At 47.0% G+C, this 14,436-nt stretch overlaps 1 long non-coding RNA gene across 2 annotated transcripts in view; it reads left to right on the forward strand.

The window, feature by feature from the left end:
- LOC143487900 (uncharacterized) overlaps positions 1–14,436 on the forward strand; it is a 37,769-nt gene that overhangs the window by 2,711 nt on the left and 20,622 nt on the right. For both annotated transcript variants that reach the window (XR_013124413.1, XR_013124411.1), the window contains exons 2-3: positions 13,585–13,735; positions 14,072–14,189. This is a non-coding gene — a long non-coding RNA (uncharacterized LOC143487900). The remainder of the gene's footprint in view (positions 1–13,584; positions 13,736–14,071; positions 14,190–14,436) is intronic.

The raw sequence follows: 14,436 nt of genomic DNA on the forward strand, positions 1-14,436 counted from the left end.
ATGTGTGTTGTCTTCTTTCCCCAAATTCCACCCCACCCTGAACTATGCAGAGAGTATAACATATCTTGGCATGAGAACAACATCAATACCCAAGAACCTTGAGGCAGACCCTCAGAAACAGATTGAATAGGAACAATAACATCAAAGACAAACACAAATGCCCAGCTAGTCATCAGACACCCAGCAGACACAATTCGCTGGTCAAGAGAAGAACTGGAGGCTACTGACGTAAAAACCAGGAAACTCCTCACAGGGCATGGAGGAGGGAAAGTCCCTACAAAGTGTAAGATCCACCATCTAGGGTGATACAAGAAACATCCATGAATACATGCAAGAAATGGCCTCCCAGACTGAGCTGATGGGGGGGGGGGCTCAGACAGGTGGGGGTTGTGGTCACCATGGACACAACGAGGGAGTCGTGTCAGGGTAAACTCTTCCAAGGAGTGATTAACAGATGACAGAGATGGTGACATAACACAATTCTACCAATGGCTGGACTGAAGACAAGTAGACATTAAGCATTAGCACTACGCATTAGGTGGATCCAATCAGGGGTGTTTCACACCAGAGAAGACCAAACATACAGACTTTTCAATGGAGCCTCTGAGAGAACCCAGCACCTATTAGCAGACTGCAAGACACTGGTGAGGAAATTGGGTTAGTTGGGTTATATACAGAAGCACAGGCCAAGGCTTAAGAACTGCACAAAGATGCTTAAAACACAAAAGACGTTAGATTGAGTGGTCATAGACGTGAATGGTAATAGATATGAGGGGAGTGGTCCCTAGTCCCAAATGACGGGAACATCTAAAGGAATCTGAGAAGCTGGGAGACAACCAATGTGGCAGCAGCTGGGCTCTGTGGGTGTTGAGGTGTAGCGGTTCCAAGCTGGGCTCCGTGGGTGTTGAGGTGTAGCGGTTCCAAGCTGGGCTCCGTGGGTGTTGAGGTGTAGCGGTTCCAAGCTGGGCCCCGTGGGTGTTGAGGTGTAGCAGTTCCAAGCTGGGCCCCATGGGTGTTGAGGTGTAGCGGTTCCAAGCTGGGCCCCGTGGGTGTTGAGGTGTAGCGGTTCCAAGCTGGGCCCCGTGGGTGTTGAGGTATAGCGGTTCCAACTGGGCCCCGTGGGTGTTGAGGTGTAGCGGTTCCAAGCTGGGCCACATGGGTGTTGAGGTGTAGCGGTTCCAAGCTGGGCCCCATGGGTGTTGAGGTGTAGCGGTTCCAAGCTGGGCCCCGTGGGTGTTGAGGTGTAGCGGTTCCAAGCTGGGCCCCGTGGGTGTTGAGGTGTAGCGGTTCCAAGCTGGGCCCCGTGGGTGTTGAGGTGTAGCGGTTCCAAGCTGGGCCCCGTGGGTGTTGAGGTGTAGCGGTTCCAAGCTGGGCCACATGGGTGTTGAGGTGTAGCGGTTCCAAGCTGGGCTCCGTGGGTGTTGAGGTGTAGCGGTTCCAAGCTGGGCCACATGGGTGTTGAGGTGTAGCGGTTCCAAGCTGGGCCCCATGGGTGTTGAGGTGTAGCGGTTCCAAGCTGGGCCCCATGGGTGTTGAGGTGTAGCGGTTCCAAGCTGGGCCCCATGGGTGTTGAGGTGTAGCGGTTCCAAGCTGGGCCACATGGGTGTTGAGGTGTAGCGGTTCCAAGCTGGGCCCCATGGGTGTTGAGGTGTAGCGGTTCCAAGCTGGGCCACATGGGTGTTGAGGTGTAGCGGTTCCAAGCTGGGCCCCATGGGTGTTGAGGTGTAGCGGTTCCAAGCTGGGCCCCATGGGTGTTGAGGTGTAGCGGTTCCAAGCTGGGCCACATGGGTGTTGAGGTGTAGCGGTTCCAAGCTGGGCCCCATGGGTGTTGAGGTGTAGCGGTTCCAAGCTGGGCCACATGGGTGTTGAGGTGTAGCGGTTCCAAGCTGGGCCCCATGGGTGTTGAGGTGTAGCGGTTCCAAGCTGGGCCCCATGGGTGTTGAGGTGTAGCGGTTCCAAGCTGGGCCCCGTGGGTGTTGAGGTGTATTCTGGTTCTTCTTCCTGTTGAGGTGTTGTTGTGGTTCTGCTGTCATCCTGAAGAAGATGAGAAGAGTCTCAGAACCTTTTGTGCTCTTAGGATGTTTTTTCTTCTTGCCAGTCACCTTTGGCTTGTTCATTGACAGCTTGGACTTGTATTTCCATAAAGCTGCTTTGTGACAACTGCTTTTATAAAATGTGCTATATAAATACATTTGACTGGTCTAACTAGTTTTTTCCAGTTAATTTCACAGCCAGATAATGCATGAAAATGATTTCATCAACTTCATTACTTTTGATAAAGTCATTTTGATCTCACTGGATGAGATGGAATATAACTTTATTTAAGCCACTAATGATTAATGGTGATAACGAGCAGTAATATTAATGAAGAATTCATTTGTGGTCGAATGAATGAAGTGCTCTTCGTTTCATGACCCAGTATCCTGAACAGAACAAATTACTGCAGACATCCCTTCTGAAGAAGAGGAGGAAAAAACACTGACAGTGACTCTAATAGAAGCACTGTGGTTTGATTATTCCCAATTTTGGGAAATAAGAATAACTAATGTGTGAATGTGTGGTTCCCTCCATGCAGAACTGAGTAGACGGTGTAAAACCGCCATGTTGGTAGCACTGTTTTTGATTTATTTAGAAATGAAGGCCCACTCAGCTAATATGATTTGATTCAGAGCTCCACAGTTATACACCATGTGGTATCCAACCCCATGCTATGGTCCCACTTAGGTGGGGTGTCATTGGATTTCAACTGGACACATCAAGACTGGGCAGAAGCTTTTAGATGTGTAATGCTGAGCATTCCTGAGTTATGACTTGGCATGACGCATCACGCTAGTGGCTTAGCCTAAACCTAATACATATGGTCAGACATGAGTCACACCAGGGGATGAAGGAGGAACAGCCCACAGTACTCAACATAAAGTGGGATAGACTGTTGGAATGCTCCCAGGTGCTTACATCAGGAAGCTGGTTAAAATAAAAGCCAAGAGTGTGCAATGCTTTCAACAATGTGATCAGATTATTTGAAAAATCTTTTATTTGATTTCATAAACACATTTTTACATCTTGCTATTTTAAAATGTGGAAATGGTAGGAAAAAAAAACAATTTAGTGAGGTATTTAGGTTGCTTTCTCTCAGAGAGTAATTACTGTTATTTGGCCACTAGAGGGAGTGAGATGCACACTTACTTTGCATTAGTGGTTAGAACATTCCAAAGTGCAGTGAGTAGAAAATCAATAGCAATATGGCTAAACAGGAAGACAAATAAATAATTTTCACATAGATCTTCATCCAGATTTGACCATGTATGACATTTTATTTTTTTATTCAACGATGCTAGAATATCTGCCAGGATTTAGATCTTCCATGACCTGCTGTGCTCAATATACAAAGCAATTCATATGTACACAATATTCTGACAATGCTGTTCTTTCAGACCTAGTTGTACTGCAAAATAAGCCAAGTAAAAATTTTATGTAGTGTTTTCTTCTAGGGGTGACCTGCAATAGTCGCTGATTCGACTATTCGATTGGAGGACCCCTAGTCAACTATGAACGTCTTTGCTTACCCATTTTGACCCAGTTCCCAACCCAACATTAATAATAGATTAACGGCGATAATTTTTATATCGCCCAATAAGAGTATCAAATTAACGACCGCCGTTAACGCCGTTAACGCCGTTAACGGCCCACCACTAATTATATTATATTATATATAGTCCAGATTCTCAGCTTCTCCAGAGAATCTGAGGTGGGTGAACAGTTTCTGCATCCAATGAAGTAGATGGAGTGGGAGCAAAGACATCGCAGCTTTAGTTTTCTGGCATCTTCTACGCTTGTTCATCACTAAGAAGCAGTGTTGCTGTTGGCATCATCTCAGCAGTAACTTGCAGATCGAACAGAAATCATCTCAGCAGTAACTTGCAGATCAAACAGAAATAATTTAATCTGTAAAGATGAACAATGCAGTCCATGAACAGTCCATGAACAGTCTGTGTGGCGTCCACATACAGCTGCATGCCAGTGATCAGCGTGCAGCTTCACTGGGTCTCTCCAGGTCTCAATGTAGCAGCATAACTGAAAGGGAGGACCAGAGGGTGATCACAGTCCTGAGACTCCGTGAGACATCACAGTCCTCAGACTCTGGGAGACATCACAGTCCTGAGGCTCTGTGAGACAACACAGTCCTGAGGCCCTGTGAGACATCACAGTCCTGAGCTTCTGTGAGACATCACAGTCCTGAGGTCCTGTGAGACATCACAGTCCTGAGGTCCTGTGAGACATCACAGTCCTGAGGCTCTGTGAGACATCACAGTCCTGAGGCTCTGTGAGACATCACAGTCCTCAGACTCTGTGAGACATCACAGTCCTGAGGTTCTGTGAGACATCACAGTCCTCAGACTCTGGGAGACATCACAGTCCTGAGGCTCTGTGAGACACCACAGTCCTGAGACTCTATGAGACATCACAGTCCTCAGACTCTGTGAGACATCACAGTTCACCCACATCATCACCACAAACCCAAGTGAACACATGAGGTGGCTGGGCAACTGTACCAACACCTCAGATTACCAGAAAACTCTACGGACGGAGACTGTTGATGACTCCTCAGCCCAGGACAGACACAGATGTCTTTTATGTTCCTCAGAGTATTTGTTCAAGAATAGCTATAAAGACAGAGACTATTTTGTTTTTTTTTTCTTTTGTTTTTTCTTTGAGCATGCTTCTCTCTCTTTTTATAGCTACACACACAAAATCATGTAAACAATAGCATGCTATGTGGAAAGGAAGATGATTTAAGAAGGATGAAAATAAGCTATCAAGAGCTATTAAGTGTGTTTGTAATTGATCAGACACATCTCAGCTAGAAATAAATCATAGATCGAGACGTTCAAGTGGATCATGGACTGGCTCTTTAACACGTTTACGTGAATGCAGCTGGGGGGACATTGCCACTCCATAGGTCACATATGTCAAAGTCAAGGCCTGCGAATTGATTATCTATGGCCCCTGGATTATATTTAATTACTAACAGTGTTGCGAATAACGCCGTAAAAAATAACGGCGTTAGGTAACGTCGCCATTTTGTCAGTAACGGGATAATATAATTAGTTACTTTTCCTGTCGTTACAACGCCGTTTACATTACTGGTCATTAAAAGCGGTGCGTTACTTTATTGATAAAACAAATATATTGATATACTAACAGTAATGCGAGCGGACCGCTGCCCAGGCTAGTGAGGAGTAACAGATCCCGATAGGTCACAGTTCTCGGTGTAACACCTGTTTAACTTAACAAGTCAGTAAGCGATTGGCTAAGACAGTGTTATGATAGCCAATCAGAGCCAGTGTTTTTACACGCGCGCCGAAGCACGCGAGTGACACGACACAAATGGAGAAGAGGCCGAAATGGCGTCAGGTGCAAGCCGAAGAAAACTAGAACTTTCAAGGCGAAATAAACATTATTTAAGAAAATACTTGAAGTTCCTGAATGTGTACCAGACTGGGTATTTGATTTATTTAATTAAGAATAGAGGTTTTACAACAGTTTACTTCTGTTGTGAACAAACCAGTGTAAGGAATGCCACCTGATCTCCACCTAACCAGCCTCACCTGACGCTCATCACCACACCCCCTGTATCTCTACTTAAACGCCCACATTCCACTTCCTAGTCGCGAAGTATTGCCGACTCATGCCGCGTACCAAGCCTTTCTATTACCTGTCTGCTTTCCTGTGTTCTGACCCTCGCTTACGTCCCCGACCTTGTCTCCTGCCTAGTCCCTCTGTACCTCCTGACTTCTGCTCCCCCGGTATGACCCTGGACCGTCCTGACCACGCCAAGAAAACGCAGTTGTTACTAGTCATAGTGCTCGTGATACACCTGCCTGTTTCTGTACCAGCGTCTCATTTCAATAAATGCGGTGTTCTTCCGCATTTGGATCCCTCTCTGCCTGTTCAATACGTTACAGAAATACTTCGCCTAACCATGGATCCAGCAGAAGATACACTAAAGACACTCACCGAGACGGTCCAACAACTCGTGGGAATAGTTCGAGATCAAGGACTCCAAGTGGCAGCACTTCAGGAAGCCGTTCGTCTCGTCACAACGACAGCCTCCACACCCGTGAGCGTCCCCGTAGCCGTACCCGAACGTTACGACGGGTCTCCCGAATGATGCCGTAACTTCCTCATGCAGTGTTCAATATACTTCACTTATCACCACGCTCGATTCCAAGCCGAGTTGCCAAGGGTCCACTTCATTCTCTCGTTTCTCACTGGTACAGCAGGTACTTGGGGCACCGCTTTGTGGGACACCAAAGACCCAGCCCTCCAGTCTGAGAACCAATTCACAGCGCTGCTCCGAGCAGTCTTCGATCACCCTGCAGACGGTCGCGACATCGGAGACCGACTCTACGACATCCAGCAAGGACAATGGAGCACAGCGGATTATGCTAGGGAGTTCCGCACACTGGCGGCAGGGAGCGGTTGGAGCGACTCAGCCTTGAGAACCGTGTTTCGTCGGGGTCTGAGGACCGACGTGCAGGTCGAACTCGCCTGCCGGGGAGAAGCACTCTCTTTATCTGAATTCGTTCAGGCAGCAATAAGAGTAGATAAGTTGTTGAGGCCCTACCGTTCTGAAATAGATGACACTCCCATTCCCATGTCCTATGCACCATCTCCCCGCGTATGTGAACAGAACCCCCATGAATCTGATGAGTCCTTGTGGCTAGGCAGGTCCCCACTCACTTACCAACCCTTACTGGTTATCCAGAGGAAAAACCAAGTTAACCTACCAGTACTAGTATCTTGGGGGGGCATAGACACAAACCTGTCGGCTTTAGTGGATTCAGGAGCGGCAGGCGATTTCATAGACCGGGACCTAGCCTATCACCTCCACCTTCCCACCGTACCTATGGATCCTCCATTGAAAATTAACTCGCTAAACGGACAGCCTTTGGGCGAGGGTGTAATTTCACTTCGTACCTGCCCCGTAGAGCTACGAGTAGGCCTGTTCCACAGCGAGATGCGGGAGTTTTTCTTGATATCCACGCCCCGGGATCCTCTCATACTAGGCTTTCCCTGGCTATCGGCTCACGACCCGGAGATCTCTTGGAAGAGATGAGAGCTGGTGCGGTGGAAAACCCGTTGCCTCGAAAATTGTATTCACTTACCACTCCGGTCCTCCTCAGTAGAAAGTCCTGATACACCCCTGTCTGATGTCATCCCCATACAGTATCGTGGATTCGCTGACGTGGATTCGCTGACAGTGCCTGTCGTCTGCTTCCCCATCGGCCATGTGATTGCGCAATCGACCTCCTCCCAGGAGCCCCCTTACCTCGCAGGACGAAACCTTACCCTCTCTCGCGTCTCGAGGATCAGGCGATGGAGTCCTACGTCACCGAAGCCCTACAGAAGGGATTTATCCGACCATCCACTTCTCCTGTCGCAGCTGGCTTCTTCTTCATCGAAAAGAAAGGAGGGGGATTACGTCCTTGTATTGATTACCGTGCCCTTAACGCAATCACATCGAAGTACGCTTACCCTCTTCCCTTTATCACCGCCTCACAAGAACACCTGATGGGGGCGAACCTCTTTACGAAGTTGGATCTACAGCGTGCGTACAACTTGAATCGAATCCGAGAGGGCGATGAGTGGAAAACCGCCTTTATCACCGCCAGGGGGCACTATGAGTACCTCGTAATGCCATATGGACTGACGAATAGTCCCTCCGTGTTCCAGGCATTTATGGATGACATCTTCCGTGATATGATTGATGAGTTCGTGTTTGTCTATATTGATGATATCCTAATTTATTCCCCGTCTGTCTCTGAACATGTCCGGCACGTCTCAGCGGTGTTGCAGCGCCTGCGGGAACACCACCTGTATGTAAAGGCTGAGAAATGTGAATTTCATCGTTCCACAGTGACCTTCCTCGGATGTACGCTCTCTCCTGGTCAGGTCTCCATGGATACCGATAAAGTCAAGGCAGTCACGGACTGGCCAACCCCCCGTTCTACTAAAGAACTGCTGTGATTCCTGGGTTTCGCCAACTTCTGTCGCCGTTTCATCCGCGGCTTCGGTGAGTTGGCAGCTCCTCTTACCAATCTCCTTAAAGGGGGAAAGTCACGGGAATTTATCTGGACTGCCGAGGAAGACCGAGCGTTTTTACTCCTTAAACGGGCTTTCACGTCGGCTCCTGTACTACATCTCCCTGACCCCCTGCTCCAGTTCATCGTGGAGGTCGACGCCTCGGAGGTGGGAGTAGGCGCTGTTCTCTCGCAGCATCAGGGAAACCCGCCGAAGTTATACCCCTGTGCCTATTACTCAAAGAAACTGTCAGCCGCCGAGATGAATTACGACGTCGGTGACCGAGAGCTCCTAGCCATTAAACTTGCCCTCGAACAGTGGCGTCATTGGTTGGAGGGGGCGACACACCCCTTCTTAGTTTATACAGACCACAAGAATTTAGAATATCTGAAATCTGCCAAGCGACTGAACCTGCGGCAAGCCAGATGGGCGTTATTCTTCTCTCGATTTCGCTTCACTGTAACTTACCGACCCGGATCAAAGAACGTCAAAGCGGATGCCCTTTCTCGACTGTATGAAAAGGACACTGTTGTTAAGGAACCTGAATATATTCTGCAGGATTCCTGTTTCCTTGCAGTCATCAGGTGGGAGATTCAGGAGGAGTTGGATGAAGCCCTGCGTACCGATCCAGGTCCCGTGGAATGCCCCGAGGGTAAACAGTATGTCCCCATACCCCTTAGGGGGCGTGTCCTCCAACTCGCTCACGACATGGCAGGCACAGGTCACCCAGGTATTACACGTACACGACACCTCAACTCACAACGTTATTGGTGGCCGTCCTGGGAAGATGACATCAGGGATTATGTGTTAGCGTGCTCGGTCTGCGCCCAATCCCGCACTCCCCGTACTCTCCCAGCAGGAAAACTCCTTCCTCTACCTGTTCCTCTCCGGCCCTGGACTCACCTCGCTGTGGATTTCGTCACAGATCTGCCCACTTCTGGAGGTAACACAGTTGTTATGGTTATCGTAGACGGATTCTCTAAAATGTGCCGCTTGATTCCTCGCCCCAAACTACCTACTGCTATGGAATCCGCGCTGGATTTGTTTAATTATGTCTTTCACATATACGGCTTACCTGAAGATATCATCTCAGACCGAGGAGCACAGTTCACATCTCGGGTCTGGAGGCAGTTCTGCAAGCTTCTAGGCATAACAGTTAGTCTGACTTCGGGTTACCACCCCCAATCTAACGGAGAGGTAGAACGATACAATCAAGAATTAGGGAGGTTTCTCCGTCAGTATTGTGCCTCCCAACACGACTGGCACAAATACCTCCCGTGGGCAGAATATGCCCGCAACTCCATCATACACTCCGCACCAAACTCACACCCTTCCAGTGTGTCTATGGTTATCAACCTGCATTCTTCCCTTGGGACAAGACACCTGCTGATGTCCCGGCCCTGGACGAGTGGCTCAAGCACAGTGCCCGCACCTGGGAGATGGCACATGTCCATTTACGCCGCGCCCTGCACACACGCCGGCTCAACGCGGATCGCCGTCGTCTTCCTGCCCTGATCTATCATCCGGGACAGAGGGTATGGCTATCGACAAAAAACCTACATTTGAAACAGCGTAGTAAAAAGCTTAGCCCACGGTACATCGGGCCATTCAAGATACTCAGCAGTCAACGCTGTCTCGTATAAGCTCCTTATGCCTGCTCATTATCGTGTCAATCCTGTCTTCCATGTCTTTCTCCTTAAGCCAGTTCACTATAGTCCGTTCACCACTCCCCCTGTGCCCACTAGCCCTCCGGATCCTCTGGAAATCGACGGTCGACCGGCATACATCGTCCGAGAGCTTCTGGAGTCTCGGCGCCGAAGGAACGGACTCCAGTACCTGGTGGACTGGGAAGGATACGGTCGCGAGGAGCGGGGCTGGATTCCGGCGAGGGATGTCCTCTGCCCTACCATGATAGCGGATTTCCACGCAACGCACCCCAACTTTCCCGCTCCCATGTGCCGCGGTAGACCCCCGGCTCGTCGTAGAGTGTCAGGAGCCGCTCCTTTGAGGGGGGGTACTGTAAGGAATGCCACCTGATCTCCACCTAACCAGCCTCACCTGACGCTCTTTACCACACCCCCTGTATCTCTACTTAAACGCCCACATTCCACTTCCTAGTCGCGAAGTATTGCCGACTCATGCCGCGTACCAAGCCTTTCTATTACCTGTCTGCTTTCCTGTGTTCCGACCCTCGCTTATGTCCCCGACCTTGTCTCCTGCCTAGTCCCTCTGTACCTCCTGACTTCTGCTCCCCCGGTATGACCCTGGACCGTCCTGACCACGCCAAGAAAACGCAGTTGTTACTAGTCATAGTGCTCGTGATACACCTGCCTATTTCTGTACCAGCGTCTCATTTCAATAAAAGCGGTGTTCTTCCGCATTTGGATTCCTCTCTGCCTGTTCAATACGTTACAACCAGTTGTGTCAGGTTGAGAGAATTTAATTTAATTTGATAGATGTAAATGCACTTTATATAGTGTAACTGTTTACTTTTGCTTTTTTTTTTCAAAGATTTGGGATTTTTTAACAATTTTATCCTGCACTGGTCTGTGGATGTGCAATAAATATCAAAAGTTAAACAATTTTCTGATCTACTCATTTCAACTGACTGAAAACTGCTTAAAAAAAAAACTTAATTAATTGGCATATAACCTTTTTTTAACTGTAACGCAAATAGTTACTTTCCCTGGTAACGAGTTACTTTTATTATAGAGTAATTCAGTTACTAACTCAGTTACTTTTTTGAACAAGTAGTGAGTAACTATAACTAATTACTTTTTTAAAGTAACGTTCCCAACACTGATTACTAATAGAACCGGCCCGCAAGTCACAGCTGCCCGCTGGTGTTTTGCACACACAAACACTACATTCCCCACAATGCAACAAAAGTCACTGCAGCGCGCACAAGCGGCTTCATTATAATTAATAGACTGGTTCATTAATAGCCTGGTTTAAGCCTGTTTTATACTTGACGCGTCGCGAGCGGCGCGAGGGTCCGCGCGGCGAAAAATCACAGTGGCTCCCCCCGTGCGCGAGGATCTCGCGCGCTGTCGCTGCGCGAGGTCGTACACCTGTCGAATTTTGTAACTTCGCGCGCCGCGCTTCAGCGCAATGAACAAAGTCATGTTTGCAGAGTTCATACACCTTAATAAGGTGGAATTAAAGCACTTGTACGTCACTTTAAAGGTCCATTTCAATATTTCCCCGCACGTTAAACTTAATCAAATTCAATATTTATACATATACTAGAAATGATTCCAAATAATTCGCTTTTTATGTTCGGACAACACTGCAAAGAAAGTATGAACGCTTCCGCCGTTCGCTGAGGTTCGCGCGAGGTGTGCAGATTCGAGCGCTACGGTCACTCGCGAAAGTATAAACCTAGTTTCATCAGCGGTCAGAGCAGATATCAACAGCTATCCCCATCCTCAAAAATAACTAAACGCAAGGTGGACACTGAGAACAGGGGGTTTCAAGCCAGGTGGGAGGCAGAGTACATGTTCACGGAGGTAAAAGGTAAACCTGTGTGTCTTCTGTGTGGAGAAAGTTTGGCTGTAATGAGAGAATATAATCTAAGAAGGCACTATCAAACGTCTCAGAAACACACAGACAAAGACAAGAAGTTACTGACAGCGCCATAACAAAATATTGCTTTATTCATTTAATGTACAGGACATGTGATTTTTCTTTGAAGGAAGTTTGTTTTTATCTGTTTGCATGTTGAAAAAAAAAAGTTGTTTTTTTGGCCCTCGGTGTTTGACTTTGACATCCCTGCCATAGGTGATCCTTTTTTTACACTAGAGGGCGCCAAATACATGTTAATTATATCTCCAAAGCTCTTACAGATGCCTGGTATTGTACAGTCTTTAGTGCAGTAATGAGTCTCCGCATGTCTGCACATTTTTCAAAAGTCCATTAACTCAATTAAGAAAATCTAACTCTATGGTGTCTTTAGAAAACGGCTTAAGATATTATAACTGTATTCCCATTTGTGGAGTCCATGATGAGAACAGTAAACAACATCAAACAAAAAATCTGTTGTCAATGATCAGAACATTGTCTTATGCCATTGGAAGATCAATGTTAAACATCATAATGTTAAAATGATCTAGATATGAACATTTAGGGAGGGACAGAAAGGGTACAGTATGTTGTTATGGAAAAGTATCTTGATTCAGGCAAAATATATTTATTTATGTTGAAAATAACAGAAATATGATAAATGTTAAACAAAAGTGTAATGTGGTTAAAATATATCACAGAGTATATATAAAGTCTCTCTCTCTCTCTCTCTCTCTCTCTCTCTCTCTCTCTCTCTCTCTCACACACACACACACACACACACACACATATACTCACAGTGGTTTATGGTTGACCAGGTAGTACTTTGGCCCTTCTTGACACAGTATGCAGTGGTGTGTTTACACGGAAATTAGGAAACACAATTAGCTTTACTTTAACTGGACAGAAAAGAATACCTGATCGCTTCAAAGGTTTCCTATAATAAAGCATGATGGAATATCAAATTCTATTAACATTAATGATGGAAAATTTAAGAATGTGAATAAGTCTGTTCATTGTTTGATTGAACTGATGCCCTTATCAGGACACCTTTGTTATGTAATGTTACAAAGTAGAAAAACTGAAATTTTATTTTTATTATTTCTAAAATAGATACAAGTCAACCATCCATTCATTGTGACTTATTGTGTGGCACAATGTCATTTTGTTTGAAACGTTTGAAATTATAATCATATATCAAATCTCAACACACATTATCTCAGTGTGATTCTAAATTTAATTCTATAATTGTCCACCTGTGCTTGTTCGATGAGTTGGTTTGTTCTCTGGCCCATTCAGGTCCTTCAAACATATCCAAACTTCCGAGTTGCTTCACGGTTTGTGGTGCAAGTTGCAGGCACTGATGTCACTGTGCTGTAGGCGGTGATAAGAGAACGTCTTGTGGTTTGGACTCTGACTTCTTCTAGAACTTTCCTGGGTGTTCTGGTTCTCCTTTCTAATCTGAAGTGCAGGACCAAAGGAGCTGATGAGCTTGACTGATGATCTTCTCTGTGGCTCCTAATGTGAGAATCACAGAGTAAGACTCATAACTGCTGGTGTGCCACATTTCTTCCCCCACCACCGCACCATCCCAGTAAACATGTTTCTTTGGTGTGACATTTGACACATGATATTTCGATTACTGTGGTGACCACTCCACTGTTAATGAAGCAAACTATTTCTCATGCTTCTATTTACTTCTGTTTCAAGACTAATTTTGACCCCTTTTACCCTTAACCTGGAATATCAAAACCAAAATGTTATTCCTGCTGGGCTCCTGTATAGATTTTGACTCCTAAAACACACAAAGTTTGGTCTCATACATTTACACACACGCACACACTCGGGGAGTCTGGGAGAACAAACGACTGTTCTTCTCTGTCAACATGCCAGCCGTGATATATTTGAACTGCCAGTGTTTATACTGTTTGCTCCCAGCACCAGCCGTGACGTGAACGCACCACCCGACTACGACTGTGAGCAGCTGAATCCAGCGGCCAGTGCCCCTTTCTCCATCCTGTAGGTCGCCGAGCGCACAATCGATGGCTGAACAGACGCGAGTCGTATGCAGCTCACGAGCTCTGCACAGGTACGAGAGTGCTTGACACCCGACATCTCCCAGCTGTTGTGTTCATAGCAAAAACCGACACTCATGGTGTTTGTTCATCTGTGTCTAGCACTGATGCTTGAATTAGTAACATCTTGTAGGTTCGGCACAGGAGGTGTTGTTCTGCTATGTGCAGTCCCTTCTGTGGGGTGGTGTGATAAATGTGGTAAATAAGAATAACAATTATTTCAGGCAGCCAACAATATGCAGACCATATGGATACATGCATATATTGTATATAGTGCATAATAGAAACTAGAATTAGAAATCATTTATTACACCCCCGTACTGATGGGTTTACTCTGTTATTACTGGTAGAATCTATCTGGCCAATCAGCTTTCCTGTTCCAGAAGAAGTGGTGAGCTCAAGGGAAACTTGAGTCATGTGGGCCGTGCACACCTCTGTTCACCGTGTACGACACCAGTATACCACGAGGTAAGAGGCCCTGTGAGCACTCCTTGTCATTACAGAACAGGCCATCTGTAAACATGAATGAGTCACAGCTCTCGCTGGTCTGATGCCAGCCAGCAAGTGTGTGTGCATGTGTGAGTGCGTGTGTGTGTGTGTGTGTGTGTGTGTGTGCGTGTACGTGCGTGTGCGCGTGCGTGTGCGCGCATGTGCGTGTGCGCGTGCGTGTGCGCGCATGTGCATGTGCATGTGTGTGTGTGTGTGTGTGTGTGTG

The sequence above is a fragment of the Brachyhypopomus gauderio genome, chromosome 2, assembly GCF_052324685.1.
Source record: "Brachyhypopomus gauderio isolate BG-103 chromosome 2, BGAUD_0.2, whole genome shotgun sequence".
Lineage (NCBI taxonomy): Eukaryota > Metazoa > Chordata > Actinopteri > Gymnotiformes > Hypopomidae > Brachyhypopomus > Brachyhypopomus gauderio.